A 19678-nucleotide genomic window follows, 5' to 3' on the forward strand; every position below is an offset into this window, starting at 1 on the left:
CGGCGGTGCTGCACGGCACGAAGCGCTGCTGTGCGGCGCGGCCGGCCCCGGGGAGGCGGGAAGGGAGAGCCGGAGGGAGCGGGAGCGGAGCCTCCCGATCGCGAAGCGGCCGCACGGCGTCTGCCGGAGGGTTTGCAGCCGTGCCCGGGGGTTCCCGCTCCCTCCAGCGCCGGGGCTCGGCCGTGCCGGCCCCGCCGGCCGCACCGCGGGGGCGCCGCGCTCCCGCTCTGGCGGCGCGTTCCGGGCTCGGTGCCGAGCGAGCACTCCCGGCTGCCGCGCATCAGCCTCTCGCTGCCGCCTGCTCACCGCCGGCTCTGCAGGCGGCAGGGCAGAGCTGATCCCGCGGCTCCTCCAGCGGCGCTGCCCCCCGAGTGGCCTTCGGGTCCTCCCCGAGGAGCGAGCCTCCGGGGCTCCGCGCCTCCGATCGCTCTTCCCGAGCCTTTCTGCAGCGTCGGCCGCCGCAGGCCCGCACGGGGGGAGAGCGGCCCCCGCCTGAGCAGGGCTTGTGCAGCCCCTCTGCTCGCGGAGGGCTCGGAGGGGACATCGCCTTTGCGTCCAGTCGCTGACAGGGCCAGAAAAGCCTCAACGCTCTCGGGGTGAGGAAGGGACCCTGCCCGCCCGCAGCAGAGGAGGACGAAAGGAGCTGTGTCAGGAGAGCCGGGAGCGAAGTCCAAGCCTGGGGAAGCCGGACGAGAGCTCGAGAAGAGGCCGGCAGCACTCGCCCCGGCGGTCACAGACCTCTCCCTCCCGGCTTGGCGGTGGCAGGAGACGACCTCTTGCCGCTGCCATGGTTCCCAGCGCAGCAGCACGGCCCGAGCTGGGGCCTCGGCACGCCGGGGGGAGAACGGAGCGAGCCGCGCCCCTCGGGTTCCCGCGGAGCCGCGGCCTGGGCTCCCGGGGGGGCTGCACGGCCACCGGCATCGCTCAGCCACATCACGGCACAGGGAGAATCCCCCCGGTGCCGCCACCCCGCACCACTCCTGGCAGCTGGAGACAACCGGGGCTGCCACCGGGACGGGCACCGGGCGGAGCGGCGCTCCCGCTCCTCACTGCCCGGGCAGTGCCCGGTTTCTGGCAGATCGCTCTGCAGGCGGCTCCCGGGGAATCCTGCAAGGGCGGCGATGGGGAATAGCTGAATTAGTGCGATAGGCCGGGCTAAGCGCGGCAGGGAGAGCGGGGACAGGCCAGGGCGGAGGAAAGGGAGAGGGGCAAAGGCCCGGGGTGAGGGGGTGGCAGGCAGAGGCACCATCCTGCAAAACGCTGAGCTGGCAGCATGCCCAGGAGCTGGGCAGCGCTGCAGCCCCGACAGCCAGGGCAAGGGGACACGAAGGAGCAGCGTGAATGGGGTAAAGACTGTTTCTTACAGACCTGGTGTGACCTATCGTTTAAAAATTCTGGCTCCCCTTCTAGTGCCAGGGCGTACCTGCAGGGGAGTCTCTGCCTTTCTGTCTCTCGTCCCATTATTCCACTACAGTCGAATCCTTCTGTTGTGACCTACAGCAGCGCTCTGATTTATTTTTAATGCGTTCCGATTCCTGTTCCGTTGTCAAGAGATGCATTGAGATTCATTTTCCATCCCCTGTTTTTCATACTTCTGTTCTGCTGGAGGGACCCGCCAATAGAGTTTAATTCGATTTGATATGATTTAATGAACACCTTTATCTTTTGTTTTTAGCAGAAGGATAAATAATACAACTGCATTCAGCTTTTGCTAAATCAGACATGTTTCCCACCAAAATCCTATCTGGTGACACACACTCACTGTAACATTTCATTAACAACCTCCCTGATTTATTGATTTTTAATATTTGTATTAAATGTTGTGTAAAATTGAACTCAGGCGTTAGAAGAGATTGTGCACGTCACAAGACATGACTCCTACTTAATTGTTATTTTTTTTTCCTCCGGCCCTGGAACAACAGTTGGAAAGATGCCAGCAGGAGGGAAAAAAATTAAAAATAAATTATAAAGGGCAGTGCCCGGGAGAGTGTGGGGGAGCTGGAGAGAAAGCGCAGCCCTGAGGGAGGGAGGGAGGGAGGGCAGCAGGGCCTGGCTGAGCCCCCTCTGCCGAGCCCCCCAGGCCCCTCGGGGGCCGCCCCCTCCCGCCCCAGCGCCCCGGGCCGGAGCGGCCACCCGGCTCCCGCCGCGTCCCTGCTCTCCCAGCTCGCTCGTTCCGTGTCGCCTCCCTCCCTCCTGCTCCATATGGTTTCTCCCCTCCTCCTCCTCCTCCTCCTCTCCCCCCTCCACGCTGTCTCCGTGACGCTCCCCACTCCACGCTACTTCTCCGTTTCCCGGGGGAGTTTCCCCGCAGAGCGGCCCGGCCCGGCCGCGGGGTCAGAGGGGCTCAGCCGGGCCAGGGCGCAGCGTGGAGGGGCGAGTGGAACAGCAGGGGAGCCTGGGGGTCAGGAGAGGGCCGTGAGCAGGGGTGGCAGCCAAAACTCCAGGCCAAAATGTTTCCCGAGTGTGCGGTAGAGGAGCTTGAAGAAGTTCATCTCCCCCACACTCTCCTTCTTGTTTTCTTTTTCTCTGCTCCCTTTCTCCCCCCCGCCACCCCCCCCCGCGGCCGCCACCAGGAATACGAGGCATTCAGAGATCAACATAATTCACCTGCATCAAAAAAAACCTCACGAGCTATAAACTAGCGGCTGATCCTCCGCTTAGACTAGTGTTTAGCCGTTCATGCATCATGAGTGTCAAATAAATGCCTGATTGAGGCCCTCAGCGGAGGAATTAGCTTTCCTTGTGCTGGAAATGCATAATAGAGAAAGTGCTGAGGCATCCTCCCCGGAGTTAGCTCGGGCTCCGCTCCCTGCTCTCCTCGTTTCGGGAGTTTTCCCTCCCTCATTCCGGGTCCGTCCCCCTCCCCACCCTCCAGCCCCTTTATCGCTCTCCCTTATCAGCACGCCCGGCTGGCCAGAGGCGAGGGAAGCCCTCCGGTGTGTCCCGGGCCGAGCATCGCCGCTGCGGCCCCGCGGGGAGCGCGGCCTCGCCCGCCCGAGGGCGGAGACGTGGGCGGAGGGAGCGGCAGCGGCGGGGGGACCCTTCGGCGGGCTCCGTGCCGCTTGGCCGCTCTTCCGCGCCCGGGGCCTCATCCTGCCGCCGGCTGCGACCCGGCCCCGCCGTTCGGTGGCCAAGGGGGCGGGGGAGAGGCTGGCGAAGCGCTCAGCCCCGCCGCAGCTCCGCAGCTCCGCGCCGGGCTCGCTGCCCCAGCGGGTCCCGAGTCCCTGCGGGCAGGGCAGGGCAGGGCAGGGCAGGGCAGGCGGCCGAGGCACACAGGGGTTAACCGGGAGGAGCATTAAAGAGCACGGGCTTGCAGATGCTTTTCAGGCCTCGATGTCTACCGTTTTAAATTAAAAAAAAATGCACCCGGCCCGACCATGCACCAGTGACCTGCAATTTCCCCTTCTTTTCAAACTGAAATATGGCCAAACTATCTTCAAGTTAACTTAAGGGCTGGGGACGGGGGTGGGGGAGGTGGGAATGGGGGGGGGGGGGGAGGAGGAAATCGCTCTGGGTTGAGATCTCTGCGTCAAGTTTCATCCCCTCCTGACATGTCTGGCTCCGTGCCAAAGTCCTGAAAATGGAAAATTGGGGAAGGGCGGGCTGTGAGGGGTGGGTGGAGGAGCGGGGGGCGTGGGGGAGCGGGCCGGAGCTCTCGGCGGAGCGGCAGTAGCGAGAGGCTCCGGCCAAGAGGGATGCATGAACGAGCCCGTGTGAGCGGAGCGCGGCGGCATCTTCCGCCATCCATTCCGCCGCCCAGGCGCGTGGAAAGCCGCCGGCCGCTGCCATTGTTACCGGCGGGCGATGCGGGGACCGGAGCCGCCGCTCCGGCGAGAGAGAAATAGCCCCTGACAGCGCCTCTCCGCACCCACAGCTCGGCGGATCGCACTCGGTGGACGGCCGCAGGTCTGTGTCGCTCCCTTCGCGGGAGTTCCTTTAAATCACGGCTCCACTGCCCCCTCGGCTCTCCCGGGGGATGTTCCCGACCGTCCCCCCGCAGCAGCCCCGCCGCCCTCCCCTGCTCGCTCCCCCTCCCGCGGGCGGCCCCGGCGCGGAGCTCCGCCGGGGGAGGGGGAGAACTCCCCGGTGAAACACTTCGGGCACGCCGCGACTTTGCCAGGAGGGGTCTTGGCGTCGGATCTTTTGTCTCGGGGACTTCGGCTCCGTGCCCCGGAGTGGCTGGCGGCTCTCCCGGGAAGAGACTCTGGGCAAAGCGCCGGGGAGTCCCGGGCTGCCGCCGCGGGCAGCCGTGCCCCGGGCCCCGCTGCCAGCGCCCGGCCGGCACTGCTGCAGGCTCGCCCGCCTCCCGGCTCCCCTTTCCCGCCGCAGGAACCGCGGGGCTGGGGCTGGGACCGGCCCTCCGGAGCCCACGGGTGGTGACCGTGACCGTGTCCCCACGCGGGGGCTTGGGGGCCGTGTGTCCCTCATCATCCCGCAAAGAGGAGCAGGGCACAACTCCGGTAGCCAGGGCGCTCCTTTGCAGCTGCTGCCCTCCCTGCGCCCGGCGGCCGGGAGCGAGCGCTCCGGAGCCCCTGGCACCTCCGGGCTGCCTTCCCCGGGCACACCGGGCAGTGCCACACGAGCGGCTCGGCGTGAGGCGAGCCCGCACTTTATTATTTTCCGTCATCACTTTCCTCCCCCGCGCCCCAGCCGGAGACGAGCCGGTGTGCGTGTGTGCAAGACGAGGTTATCGCCAGCTCCAGTCATTATTTCCAGGCCGAGCGCCGCGGGAGTCGCTCCCCGCTGGGGCCGGTGTGGGCGGCCGGTGCCCGGGCAGACAAAGGCCGGAGCTCCCGGTGCCACCGGAGCCCCGCTGCGCCGACAAGTGCGGGCCCGGCCGGTGCCGGTGCGGGGGGCCCTGCCGGGACCGCGGGGCGCTGCCGCCGCCCCCGGGAGCGCGGACTGGGTTTTCCGAGTTCCATTTGTTACATTTCCGAGCTATATTTTCAGTTCTACGGAATCTACTTTTAGGCGATTGTTTTCCCTTTCCACTTGTTTGTCTCCTGCTAGCCTCGTAAACTGCCTCATGATTTATTACCTAGGCTAAGTGCTTAATTTGTGAATATGAAACAGATTAAAAGGAGATCGGCGTATTTTAGCAGTCAGGCCGGAGCAGAGCCCGGCAGCTGTTTCGAGTTTGTAGGCATCTCCAGCCTCGTGTGAGCAGCCCGCTCTGCGCTCTGCGAGTGATCAAGGGGTATCCCCGGGCTGTCTCCGAGAGGCCCCAGCGCCGCTGGCTGCCCCTGCGTGCTGCTGGAGCCCGGACCGCCGCGGGATGGCCGCTGTTGGGCTTTTTGGGGGGGACAAACAGGAGTGATGCCGTCCAAAGAGAGAAACCCGCGGCTCCGGGGTTCGGGAGCGGCTGCGGCCCCGCCACAGGCGGGCTCTGCCGGCGCAGGGCCCAGCAGGCACGCAGGGGGTTAACGACGGCGCTGCCCTCTCCTTCAAAGGACTCACTCGAGATAGAGTAAATACGGTCGGGGCGGGGGGGATGTGTGTGTGTGTGTGTGCCGCTCGGGCCACATGATGCAAAAGTAAGACAAGCACACTCCGGAGAACAAAGGCTTCCTACCCCCTTCCTCCCCCTCCCCCCCCAAATCTGCCTTAATTCTGCAAGTAAACTTGAGCGGCTATAAAACAAAGGCGAACGATGAAAGTTGTAGCCAAGGGACAATCAAAATAAATACCTTTGATGCAGTCCAAGCACGCACTTGGTGTTTTCTGGAGCTCCCTGCTACCCCCAGGCAGCCGGGGTAGGGACGGCTCTTCCTAGGACAGGGGTGACTGGCACGGCGGGGTTTTGGCTCGGGCTGGTGCAGGCCACGTTCCTCAGCCCAGAAATCCGCCCTGGGCGAGGCAGGCAGGGGCCGGGGATGGCAGCAGCGGGACAGGGCTCCTCCGGGTGTCCCCCCGGGCTGAGCTGGCCGGGAGGAGCGCGGGGCCGAGAGAGGTCCCGGTGAGACGTGCCCGGCTCCCCGAGGAGGATGTGGGGCTGGCAGCGGTGTCTGAGCCGTGCCCCTGCCCCCGGGAGCCCCAGGGCGCCGGGCCAGGACAGTTTGTCCCCCCCAGGTCACGCAAGTGACACCTCCCGCTCCCGACTGCCTTGTGCTGGCAGAGCTGGCCCGCCGCCTTCGGGCTCGTCACCAGCACCCTGGAGCCATTCCCATCCCGCGCACCTCTGCCTTCTCCCTCTGCTCCCCTCCACCCCCGGCCTCTGGGGGAAGTTTTAACGCTTCAGGGATGGCAGAGGAAGTGGAGGGGCACAGCAGCTGCCTGTGCAGCCCCACAAGCAGAGGTGCTGCTGCTGAGCCCAGAAGTCAGAGAGAGACAGAAATCTGTAAGCTGCTCTGTACCCCTGAGCACCGTGCCACTCCTGCTGGAGCACAGCACAGAGGGCTGGCTGGGAGGAAAAAAAATGATTCAGGTGCCCTTGCTGCACCTGAGCAGTCGCTCTGGTCCTCCAGAAGGGGCTGGTGTTGGCACAGTGGAAGGTGCAGGAAATGGGGGCAGACTCTGGGCAGACCATGGGGAAGAGGTGTGGTGTGGCACATGCCTGGACAGGCTGAGCCCTGGTCTGCCCGGGAGCAGGAGAGGAGCAAAAGATGATGCATATGGCATTCAGAGAGATCTGTGTGTGTGTGTGTGTGTGGAGATGTCAGAGTAACTCTTGTCCGGGGAAAACTGAATATAAACTATGTTTGGGAAGCAGTCCTGTAGGTACATGTGAATGAGGCTTGGGGATATCTTCTCCCATGGCAAGGAAGCACCTGAAAGAAGATTGCAAGAATGAGACAAGAGCAGATAGGTGTGTGTCAATACAACTCTTTCAGGCTGGCTTGAGACAAGGTCCTTCTTCTGTATCTGGGACAAGGTTTGGGGCAAACCAACATTAAAATTCATTTCCCAGGGGCCTGATGGGGTTTGGGTGTAGTTGATTGGTCCCTGCCTTGTGAGGGGAGAGAGATTGCACAGTTTTTATACACCACTACTCTTTCTAGCCCTGAGCCTTGCTGTTCACTGTCTGAAGGCAGGGCTGAAGATTTTGAGCAACCTGAAGAGCTGTAGGCAAGAACAGCCCAGGGTCTCTGCATCTCCCTGTAGGTTCTGCATGGAGCTGCTCTCTGACTAGGAACACCCAGAAGGGAGAGAAGGGAGAGAAAACACAGGCTTGTGTCCTGATGGTAACATACATCCCTCTTCAAGCAGCATGCTTGAATCAAGAAGCTGGAAAACCAGACAGCAGCAATGAAAAAGGAAAACAATCCTTTCCAACTTGTTGGCTTGGCCTCTGCAGCCATCCCTACCTCAGGGAGGGCTGTGGTCACAGTGCTAAGCCCTGGTTATGCAGCTGAAATTCACCGTGCTGAAAGTCACCTGGTCCCTTGAGCGCTCTTGTGAAGCACTCCAATGTCCCACAGAAAATGGTTTGTGTGTGCTTGAAACTATGTGGATTTGCTCCCAACAGCACATTATGCCACTCTCAGCCTGATCCTGTCTGGCTTCCACTGAATTAATTCCTGGATGGATCCAAGTCCCAGCCTCTCAGACCAAGGTGCTTCCAACAGTGTTCCCACTGCTGTCCCCTTGCAGCTCCAAAGGGAATTTAAATCCCCTTGGAAGTGCTGTTCCATGGTGATGGCAAAGCCTCAGGAGCAAAGCAGTGGAGAACACTGCTAAAGCAGGGTGGGCAAAGCCCAGTGGCCTGGAGCAGTTGTTTGGTACACCAAAGGGTGTGAAAGCTGCTTCAGTTTGGGTCACAGGTGTACCCAGGCCCCTCTTCCATCCCCGGCCCTCTGCTGCCTGCTGTAATGCTGCAAGAAAAGCAGCAGGCTGCAGGCACCCAGCCCCACCAGGCTGCAGGCCCTCTTGCAGCCAGGCTTACACCTTTGATGCTCTCCCAGTGAGAGTTTGTCAAGTCTTGTCTCTCTTTTTCACTGCTTTGACATCTCACCACCCTCAGAACACTTGTGAGAAGGGGAAAAATGATTTCAAAAGTCCTGTCATCGAAAGTTCTCAAAGACCACTACATGACCACCTAAGTGATGCCTTCATATTCTTAGAAACTCTGTTTTTGCAGCCTGTCTTGTTTCTTTGGGGTAGATTCTGCCTTGCATCATCTAATATACTGTTCCTATTATCAAAATAGAACGCAGTGAGGAGAGGTTTTGGACTAGGGTAAGGCTCAGGACACACAGAGATAAATAGGGGGATCAACATATGCTAAATTTGAGTAGTATTTCATCTTTCCAGCTTCACAAATGTTGTGTTATGTGCCAGGACCTTTAGGGTGCTGCACACTCTGGAGACACGGAGGACAGATTGCTCCTGCCTGCCCCAAAAATGGAAGAAAAACTGTAAAGTCTGTAGAGGCAGATGACCACAAGTGCCGTGCTGGTGGTACAGGGAGGCAGGTGAGCTCCTGGGCTTGGTCATGGGCTCCTTTGCCATGTCTCAGCAAGGCCACCACTCCCAAAGTCTGTGTGCTGTGCTTAGAAGGGAACAGTGTGTGTTTGTGTGTGTGTGCTCATGTGAATGTAATTGTGTTTCCACATAATGTGGATTATCTTTCTTTTGGCAGCAAAGCTGTTCAGGGGTTTAGATAAAAAAAGATAAATCCTGCAGCCATTCCCTCCCTGGGAAAGGGCATGTCTTCCATCACTTTCTCTGCTCCCTCTTCTGAGCCATCCCCAAACACACTTTTTCCTAGCTCAGCATCTGACATCACCCTGACAGCCTGCTCTCTGTCTCAGCATGAGACTCCCACATCAGGAGTGGGGGAAAATGCAAGGAATAAGGCACAGCAGGTGAGGTGTTGCTTGGATGAATGGGAAGAGAGGGGAACTGGGGCACAGGGGGTAGAGGGCTCCCCCAGCAGCATTGCCCCACGTGGTGCTGATGTGAGGGTGACACTCCCACAGCTCCCCAGGAAACTCTCCTGGCAGGGGGATCAGGTGTGCCATGGGTGCAGGACACCCGATGGTCTCCCTTCTTTGGAACCCTGGTAGGGCTGCTTGGCTTGGTGTGAAGACAACCTTGTCAGGAAAGAGAGCTCCATTGATTTAAATGCAAAATTACCCTCCTGCAGTTCTAATTTCCCAGGCGAGGGCCACACAGGCTCTGAAAACATGAAAGTTGTTGATGTATTGGTTCAATTAATTTTTAAAATAAGTTTGAATGCCATTTGTTTCAAATTTGATAGGAAAGCGCCGTAGATTTTTGCAAGCAGAGAGTGAGGTGAGCGTGGATGGGGTGTGTATTTTGCATGGCCTTGAGAACAGGGCTCAAACGATGCATTCATTCAGTAGCAGACCTCTGCACAGGGATAAGTGCTGAAAGAAAGGGACCTGAACATCTGTATTTGCTGAGTGGCACCGGCAGCAGCAGCCAGCTCACAGGGAAGGGCAGGCAGACGGGTGTGGGGCCCAGCTGAGACTGCTGGGTCCCTGGTGCTTTTAAAAGGAAATAATAGCTGGTGGGGGAACCCTTTCTGGTGGCCTTGGCTCCCGTGACCCCCCTCTGATGTATGATATTTAAACAAGAAAATGTCAACATTGGTTTTTACACAGACGGCCTCGTCCTGCTCTCCATGAAAACCACTGGCAAACCCCTGAGAGAGGTGGAGGGGAGCAGACCCCAAAAGGGCACTTAGACCCCAAAAGAGTCACCCAGACCCCAAAAGAGTCACTCAGACCCCAAAAGAGTCCCTCAGACCCAAACACTGCTGGCTGCAGCCTGGCAAGAAGCAAGTGCAGGTTGTCATGAGTGGCTGGGTGATGTGTGCAGGTAAATTAGAGAGAAGAGAAGCAATCCCATCCTGCAGTGTGCAGTGCCTCAAAGCTGCAGGTCCAATGCTTTGAATTTTTTTTTTTTTTTATTGCTTTTTAAAATTATAAATTGCATTTTTTGTACAGCAAGCAAGGAAAATGTGCTGCTTACTAGAATGAAGTGCAACTCAAGGGTGTTTTGTTATAACAAAGGTGACTTTTCTGTACTCCCCTTTTCACGGCTGGGTCTAATGGAGAGGTTGATCTGAACCCCATGGCTATCCAGCAGTGGTTCTGGAAAGGAGTAATGCCCATTGTATGAGAGGATATCCATAAACTGGGCCATCAGTGTGTCCTCTGATATATGTGTCCTCTGAGGTAGGAAAGTGTAAGTCAGAGGAAGAGAGGGCAACTGTGGCTGACTCATTGTAAAACGAGGGCACGTGGGAAGTACAAACCAAGGGAGGGCTGCTGCCAGTAGGATTTGAAGGCTGTGCTGTGTGTCATGTGAAATATAATTTAAGCTCACGGATAATTTATGATTAAAGGGGCAGATGTGGTGCAACTGCATGGTGCAAAATGTGAGATGGGGCATAAGAATAAAAGAAACTTAACCCTTGATGACTGTGCTGTCTCTGTCTTGGTGTTGGTTTGGCCCAGGCTGGGCCTTCACAGGTGTTGAAGTAGCAGCCTCTAGGTTCTGTAATGTAATGTGAGCTTCATCACAGATCACCTCAGCATAAAAAGTGTAATTACACTGGCTTTATGCTCTGCCACCACATTCCCAGAGGTAGTGGCAGAATAAGTGGCATGCACGTCCCTTGAGCAGCTCTGTGCAAATGGAGAATCATTCCTGCATGGGGACCAGTCTGCCTGGGCAGGTCACAGCTGCTGTCCCACTGGGAGTGACCCTGGGGCAGGCACACTGAGCTCACCCATCTCCAGCACGTGCCACGACCTCTGCTAGGGCACAGAGCTCAGCAAGGACAGCCTGGCAAACCAAGTGATGCCAGTCTGATACCAGTCCGATTGCCCTTGGTAGGAAAAGCACCTTTGGGCTGATGTGTGACCATGACCAACCTGAATCTCCAGCAGGAACCATGAAAAAAGACCTATAATTTGGGAGGGAAATAAATAAAGGAGTGTTGCTCAGGTGTGAGTCCTGCTAGGAAGCACAGAGATAGTGTAGGAAGCTGAGACTCAGCCATTTCCTAGAATGTGTCTATCCTACGTGGTTTTCTGCTTTTGAGGATACAAACAATATGCAAAGAGATTGTTGGGTCAGAATATTTCATCCTTGCTGTACAAAGCCCGGGACAATGCAATCCCAGCTACTTCTGAGGCTTTTGGGAGCCTGTCTCACTCAAAAAATCCAGGGCATTTTGGCTTCAACTCAGGCCACCTCTCATGCAGAGCAGAGTCCAGGCTTGCAGCACCTGATGCAATGTCACTCACAGTCTTATCATGCTCCATGTCCATCTTTTGGAGCAGATGTTCATGAGAAGGTGGATGGGCAATGGGCTGAGGTGTGAAAGCAGACCCTTTGACATGGTTGAAAAAGCCTTCATGGAATGTCTCTGTGAGCCACCTGAGGAGGAATGTCCCAAAACTGAGCCCCATCACTGTGGCACTGAAAGGACTGAACTACCCCAAGTCTTGGTGCAATTAATGAAGGCTTTGGTACCACAAGAGAGGAACAGGGAAAAGAGGGAATGGTGCAGTGAAGCTCTGCCCATGCTTCTCTGTCCCTGTACATCCAGGGCTAGTGCCGCTGTAAGTATACACAACAGTTGCTTCTTACAGACAAAAGAAAAAAATATGAAGCCCTGCTGAAGGCTAGGACTGATGGAGCTCTGAAAAAGCCCCAGCCAGAAAATCTAAGCTGGCTCTGCACTTTGGTCAAGCTATGCTCAGCACTGTGATTTTGATGAACAGCACCAGTCTGCATGAGGACAGGTGACTTTTTAAATGGGGTTTTAATAAAGTCAGTATTGCTAAAGCTATCTATAAAAGTAATCTGCATAGGGTTTTAAACAAGTAAACTTAATTATGCCATTAGTGCTTCCGACATGAATGGGGCTGGGCTGCAATACTGTGTCCGGCTCTGTTGTGGTGTTTGCATGTTAAAAGTGCATTGGCAAATTAATATGGGATCAGAAGAGAGCTGGAAGAGTGATTCAAGGTCTGGGAATCGCATCCTATTGCAAAAGACTAAAGAAATCCCATCTATTAATTTATCCAAGAGGAGGCTATGACTTGGTTTGATCATAGTCTTTAAGTGCCCTAAGTGTCTCTATGGGGAGATTTCTGATAGTCAAGATCTCTTTAATGTGGCAGACAAAGGCATAATGAGATCCTATGTTGGAAAATGAAGCTCTATGAATTCTGAGCACAAATAGGTACTTTTTAGGAAAAAAAACAGTGAGGGGACATAACCACTGGAAGAACTGAGGCAAGCAGTGGTTTTTCCTGTTACTTAAAAGTCTTCAGAGCAAGATTGGATGCCAAGTTAAAAGCTCAGGCAGAATTTATGGGTCTGATACAAGAACGTCTGGCTGAAATTCACTGGCCCATGATATGTGGCAGGTCAGACCAGCTGATCATAACAGTCCGTTCTTGGTTTAAAAAAATCTATGAATTAGGTATTTCCAGTCCCCTGAGTCCTGATATTACTGGAGGTCTCAGAGGAATGCATTATAAGCTGTCATCATTTAATTGTAAGCAAGCAGGGGCATTGCCTTTTTCGTTTTTTTTATTAATAAACTTATTTTCCAAGAGCTTGTTAGGCACTGGAGTTAAGCAGCTGTTAACAAACATGACAACATTTTAGAAACAGTTCAAATAATTCTCCTTCTCCCGTTTGCTCAGCTTTGTTTTGCAGCAGCACAATTTCACTCGTGCCACATCTACCAGTGCTTTTCTAGATGAAATAGCAAATTCCAGCAAAATGGAAAATGCAACCTCCATACTTAGGGTGGGCTTCTTACACCCTGTCCCCTGTCATGTGCATCCCTTAGATACACTGCAGGGTTTCTCTCAGCACGGTGTAGGAGCAGAACAGGGAAGAAGTCCATCAGTTTTCTGGTGCAGGCCCCTCAGATAGGAGGATTCAGGTAGGAATCCATTGTCTGTCACAGTGCCTGGCCTCCAGAGCTCCTGGTTTGTCTGAGTAAATGGCAGAGAATGAGAAGAAGGCATTAAGGAGAGACCTGGTATTCCTGAAATTATGCAAGCTATTAACCTCCTTGAGGTTTCATAAAATGACCTCCGGCAAATGGTCAGAATGTTTTTCTTACGGAGGAGTAGTTTTCAAGACAGCATAAACTTTCTTAATATCCTTTCAGAGGAAAAAAAAAAAAAAAAAAGAAAGAAAGAAAAAAAGAGAAGAGAGAAAATAAGATAACAGAAAACCCCAGCCACGGCTCCTGGGAGTCTTGAAAACAATATCCACAGTTGCGTGGACATTCTAAACCTCGGATACATTCAGTGCCTCGTTAGCCTCAGCCATCAGAACTGGAAGGGGAGGCGGTGAGGAGCGCAGCAGAAGATGGAGTTTGAAGTCGCTCGAGGACTGCTCTCCCGCTGCCGGGAGCCCTCAGCCGCCTCCCTCCGCCCGCTCCCCCGAGCCCCGGGGCGCTCGATCAGCGGGCAGTGAGTCAGGGGGACGGGGCCGCTCCGCCGGGCCGGGCCGGGGCCGCCGCTCGGCTCCCGGGGCGCGGGCGGGGAGCGGAGCAGCAGCGGGGGGAAAGGTGAAGCCGGAGCCGAGCGGGGCACAAACCCATTAGTCGCACATAACTTGGGAAGACGCTTGGCCTCGCCATGACAACCGGCGGCCCGGGCTGCTCGCACGTCCCGCCGCCTCCCCCGGGAGCCCCTTTCCGTGCGCTTTGCCGGCGCTTGGGGAATGCGGGGCCGCAGAGACGGGCCCGGTGCGGGGAACAAAAGGGAATGAAAGGAGCTCTGTAGCTCACTTTACACGTCCGAGAGGCATTTTCATGCCCCGTAATGAGAAGGGATCGTTCCGAGGAAGTTCAGATCAAAGGGGAGAGCGTCCGGGGCATTTGCATAATTGCCGGATTTCGGAGCACGGGCTGCAACCTGGGCACCTCACCGGGGCTGGCCCTCGCTCGCCAGGGAGCTCCGGACAGAGGGGAGGCTGCAGACCGTGCTCCGCGGGGACAGGAGAGAGGCCTGCCCCGGGAACGAGATACGGAGACACGGAGGCGGCCGGGCCCCGGGCGGGGTGCTGGACACGGCTGCGGTGCCCGACGGCAGAGAACCCTCGGGGCTCCGCAGGGTGCGGACCCTCCGGTGCTCGGGCAAGCGGTGCCCGGGGGCCGCTGCCGTGGTGGATGGAGGTGGTGCCGCTGGGGATCGGCTCCCGGCTCCCACCCGGCGACATCTGCGGCGCCGAGCCAGCACGCTGCCTCCCCGGTGGCTCCCGGCCCGGCGGCTCGCTCCGCCACCAGCGAGCGCGGATAAAGGGATTAAACGGCACGCTCGTTCCGCCGGGCGGGGCGGAGGGGGCCTGGCCGGCTCCGGGCTCCCGTTGCCCCCGAAGGCCTCCCCCGGCCCCGCGGCGCGGAGGCACCGGGCGCGCCCGCGGCCGCTCATTGTTCCCGCAGCCAAGCGGGGCCGCCCGCGGTGCTCGGGGCGCGGGGTTCGCCGCTGCTGCTGCTACGGGGAAGGGGATGCCCGGGGACACCCTTTTCAGCCATTTTATAACAGCAAAGCTGGCGTCTCGCCGCGGGTGCCCCGTTCCTCCCCCCCCTGCCGGGAGCCCGTTCTACGATCCTGACGGAGATGCGGGGGTTCCCCCCGCCCTGAAGTCAGCACCACCCGCGTACGCCCCGCACCTGCGGGCCCCGAGCGAAACTCCACCCTGCGGCGGGGACATCGCGATCTTCCGGAGCCCTGTCCTGGGGATGTGGCCAGTCCTGGCCCCTGCTCCCGCCCCCGGGCAGCCAATTCCCCAAACCGGGATGCAGCCGGACGCCTCCCAGCTCTGGCTTGGGCTGCTGCCAGCCCCAAGACGGGCTGCAGCCTCCCCACGGGAGTCGCGGCTTCTCCCTGCACGGCCGGGCCGGGGCGGGCTGGCGGGGCGCCAGGGAGGTGAGGTTAGCCTCGGAGCTGGCTGGCGGATGGCATGTTATTGTGAGAAGCGAAAAGCGAGCGGGGAAGGCAAATAGGAGCATGGCACCGTATAGGCTCGCCACGTGACCGAAATGTGTTTATCTCGCCCCGGAGAAGCCGGGCTGCCTGCGGAGGCCAACCCTGCCTTCATGGCACAGGCGCAACTCCCGTGGCCGCGGACGGTTCTGGGCCCTGCGAGAGACCACTTCTGTTTGCTTTTGCTGTCGCTTCGGCTCTTATCATTTGCCTTGTCATTCATCATCAACCTCTCCCGGGCTCCCTCCCCCTTGCTCTCCCCCACCGCCTCCCCCAGGGTCAGTCGGGAAAAAGCTGAGAATCCATCTGAGGAGTGAGACGCGGGAAGAAGGGTTGGATGGTGATGTGGCTGGGTGGAGGGCGTGTGTGTGTGTGTGTGTGTGTGTGTATGTGTGTGTGTGTGTGTGTGTGTGTGTGTGTGTGTGTGTGTGTGTAAAAGCAGCTGCATGCAGAACAAAGCTGCTGGGGGGTGGCTTTTGGTGCTGGAGCAGAACCTCGTAAATGGGAGATTTCCGTTCGCAAGACTCCGCTTGCACAGTTTCTGTCCTGGCCTTGAACTGACAAGTGTGTATCTGCATCGCAACCAGAAAGTAAATCACACCGCGCCTGGCTCGGGGAGGGCGCGCACGACGCCTCAGTCTGTTGCTAAGTGCGAAAAAGTGGAAGATCTCAGCTCCCCAGCGCAGCCCCGCTTCTCCGACACACTATTTACTTTGGGCGCCCGGCGAAACGCGCTCAGTGTTTATTACGGAGAGCGCCGGGGCGAGCTCGCGTTTGCGTGATTAGGAGCAAGCGGAGGAGCGGCCGTGGCGTGGAATATCAAAGCGAGCCCGCCTTGGCAGGGCTCCCAGGCAGGGCTTTACTGGCACCCGCGGGATTCCGCGGGGCAGGGCGAGCGCGGCGCGGGCGGCGGCGGCGAGCGGGGAGCGGCGGCCGCCGCCGGGGCACGGGGGGAGCCGCGGGCGCTTCGCGGGAGGCCGGCAGCGAGCGTCGTTCGCGGCCCGGGCTCCGCGCTAACGAGGCGCGTTGGCCGGGCCGGGCCGGGCTCTGCCCGCCCGCTCGGCGCTTCCCGGCCCCAGGCGCGGCCGGCCGGCCGGTAATCTCATTAGCGCCGTCGCGTTTGGGGAGCGAAGCGCCCGGCGTCCCCGCCCGGCCTCGGGAGAGCAGACAAAGGTCTGCGGAGCAAGGCCCTGCGGCCGCGCCGCGCCGGCCGGCCCTGTTAATGTTCAATCGGAGCCGGAGAGCGCCGACCCCCGCCCGCCGCTGCCGGGCAGCCCCCGACGAGGCCGCTCCAACGCCGCCTTGCCCCGACGGGATATTTTCTCCCTGGAAGTTATGCTAAAATAACATTTGTGTGCACGTTAATGATTTATTTATGTGGCTAATAACGCTCACATTCTCGCTGATATTTGTCTAGGCGAAGGACCAGCTGCGAAATGCCCCGCAGCTGTAGCCAGAGCTAGAACAGAGTGCCTTGGAACCAGAAATCAATGCTCCTGAAATGAACAAGTGGACAACTTATTAGGCTCAGTCACTCCACGCGCCGTCCCCTGATAACGAATAGATGAAGTAGACGCCGGAGAAGGGACGTGCCGGGGAGGGCTGCACATGCCGGAGTGGCTGGGTGACACCGCGGGGCACAGCCAGCCGCACGGACATCCCCGGGCAGGACAGGGGCCGTGACACGGCCCTCGCGGGCTGCCTAGGGTTAGATGGCGATAAGTCCAGCGAACGCCCGGCAGAACGGCTGCGGGGGTCACTGATAAAGGTGTCCGGTTTCCCTGCTGCTCCAGAGAGCACAACCGACAGGTTCAGCGAGATCACGTAGTCGTGGCTTCTCTGCCTGGAAACAGTCACGCTAATTTTGCATTTTTACCATCCACAGGGAGGAAAAATACCTGTCGTCCCGCAATGCAAATCCTTACGCAAATAGATCTGCGGGTGCACAGGGAGCTGCTGGCAGCCTGACCTGCCAGCCCAGAGTCGCTGGCCCCGAGTTTAGAGGTGCCGGCCAGCAGCGGCACGCCCCGAAAGCACACGGGATATTGAAGACTCCCTGTTAGTCCCTCGGAACTTGCTGCTGCCTCGGAAAAGTCCGAGAAAGAGTCTGCGGTTAATCTCCGAGGCCTTCTTACATCCCTGGCGAGCAGCGCCCCAGCGCTAAGTGCAATTAACATAACAGACACTAAAATAGGAGAGCGGCGCTGAATTTAATTTGCAGGCTTAGAGAAAAAAAAAATATATAAAAAAAAAAACAACTTAGCACTTAGAGCGGTCTGGTGATGAACGCAAGAAGTGATGGGGAAGGCGGCAGAGTAGCCCTCCGGCCTCGGAGCGGGGCCGTGGCCAGTTCCAAGGATCCCCTCCGGGAGCCGGGCCCACCCTGGTGCGCGCAGGTTTCCCGGCAGGTAAACTCCTCCGACGGAGCTGCCTCCGTCCCCTGCATCGCTCCAGCGCCGCTCGCCCCTCGGGCAGCGCTCCCGAGGCCACCAGGTCACCCGCAGCGCGACCAGGTCGCCAGCGCGGGCAGGCACCTCCCAGAGCCTCCCCACTGCCCGCCCCGACAGCCACGCACCGAGAGCCGGCTGCTTTCCTGCCCCCGGGGACCGGGAGGACATGGATGGGGGGCAGGAGCGACGGGATAACCCCCTCCCCGCTTTTCCTTCGCCCCCTCCCCCCCGCCTCCTGCAAACTGCCGCTGAAGTTCACAAAAGAGCGAGACATAAAGAGATCGAGGTTTCCGAGAAAAGGGAGAGGCGAAAATAGCGAGGTAAAGAAAAAAAGGGAAAAAAAAAATATCGTCGCAACAGAGGGACCCACCGACCGGCTGGGAAGCTGGTGGTATCCGGCCGGGAGAGAGGGGGGGAAGGAAGGAGCAAAGAGGGCTTTAAAAAACTGGAAGGCAAAAGCTGTTGGGGAGGAAGTGTAAACCGAGAGGGAGGCTGGGGGAGGGGAGAGAGCGCCATCTTTTCATGTCACAGTCACAGAGACAGCGCTGGGCTCGGCCACAGTGTCTCGGTTTCTTTTTAACAGCGGAAAACGTGCGATTAGCAGGCAGACGGGCGGAGACTAGCAGCCCTGCGCGCACACACAGCCCGCAGCTCTGTCTCCGCGCCGTGTAATCCCAGCGCTCAGCCCTTCTGCACCCCCTCATTAAAAACCCGGAGATTTCCTCCTCCTCCTCCGCTCTCCGAGGAAAACAACGCCTGCCACCGCCTGAACCCTGGCAGCGCCGCCCGCCCCGCACCGGCCGCCCGGAGGCCGCCCAGGGGCCCCGCGCTCCCCGGCGCCCTGCACGCCGAGCTGCGCTCCCCGGCGCTCGGCCCCCGCTTCCTCTCGGGAGCCTGATTATCGCCCCCCATCGCGAAGGGCCGCCCCCGATGGGGCGCACAGCGGAGGCTGGGGGGGATGTGGGGAAAGCTGGCTGCGGTCCCCTCTACCCCCCGTTTCCCGTCCCCAGGGGCAGCCGCTCCCCCGCTGCCAGGGCGGCTGCTCGGTTCCCCCCCACGCCCTCCCTTTATCCATCCCGAGGGCGAGGGTGGGGTGCGCCGAGCCGGAGCTCCCCGCACTGGGGCCGGCGGCGGGGAGCAGCGCCGAGATCGTCCGGGAGCCCGCGGTGGAGCCGGGCACCGCCGCCCACGGCCCCATGAACAGCGCTTTATTCCGCAGCGCTCAAACCCCTCATTGTGTTTGGCAGAATCACCTGCCTCCTCCGGAGCCGAGCGATTAATTTAACGCGATACAGAGTGCGCTCCCTCCCGGCCCCTCCTCAGCGGGGAGATCTCCGCTGGGCGCTCCGTGCCGCGGAGGAGGGGCACGGCACGGCACGGCACGGCACGGCACGGCACGGCAGAGCGGGCTGGCATCCTCCGAGCACCGGCTCTCCCGGCGGCGCCCGGGGAAACATTCCCCGCCCGGTAGCGGCGGAGCGTCAGCTCCAGTCGGAGTCGCACACAAGCATCCGCCGCGCAGACCTGCTCGGTGCCCGGGGGGGCTGCGAGGCGGGCGGGGGCCGAGCCGTGCCTGGCCAGGGGATTTGATGGGTCGTTGGCTGCGCCTGGGGAAAGGCGGGCGGAGGGGGGGGCGGTTGGCTGCGCCTGGCGATGGGGGATTTGAGAGGAAAGGGGAGGGGGGCTGAGCTCGGTGGAGGGGGTGCTGACTGCCGCGACTGCCGGGGACGGCGGCTGTTATTATTGTTATTACTGTTATTGTTATTTTTAGGGGGCGGCGGCGGTGGGAGCTCGGGGGGGGGATGGGGCTGTCCGCGCTCGGCGGGGGGCGACGTGGTAGGGGGGCCGCCGGCTGCGCCCGCGGAGGGGGCATGAGGTGAGGGCGGTGGGAGGGAGAAGCGTCTCCTCTGTTTCTAATAAAGGAAACGACTTTTATTGAACGATAAATGCAGGGGAACGAAAGTCGTGTGGGTGCGCCTGGTGGGGGCGATTGATTTGGCAGGGGAGGGGTGGCGGCTGCCCGTGCCGGCGCGGGCTGCTCGGGGCGGGAGGGGCCGCCCGGCCTCGGCTGCTCCGGCTCGGCAGGGATCGCGGGGAGGGGTGGCGGCCGCCCCGGTGGCAGGGACGGGGGCTGCCCCTGTTCTCTGGGGGGGCTGAAGCGGGGGAGTGCGGGATGCTCGTGGTGGGGGGTCCGTGGGCCATGGGGTGGTGCCGCCTGCCCCTCTCGGGCAGGGGGGGGGCTGAGGGGGAGGTGTCGGCTGCGCCTTGCCAGTTGGGATTTGATAGGGGCGGTAG

The sequence above is a fragment of the Melospiza melodia genome, chromosome 2 (genome assembly GCF_035770615.1).
Source record: "Melospiza melodia melodia isolate bMelMel2 chromosome 2, bMelMel2.pri, whole genome shotgun sequence".
NCBI classification, from domain to species: Eukaryota; Metazoa; Chordata; class Aves; order Passeriformes; family Passerellidae; genus Melospiza; species Melospiza melodia.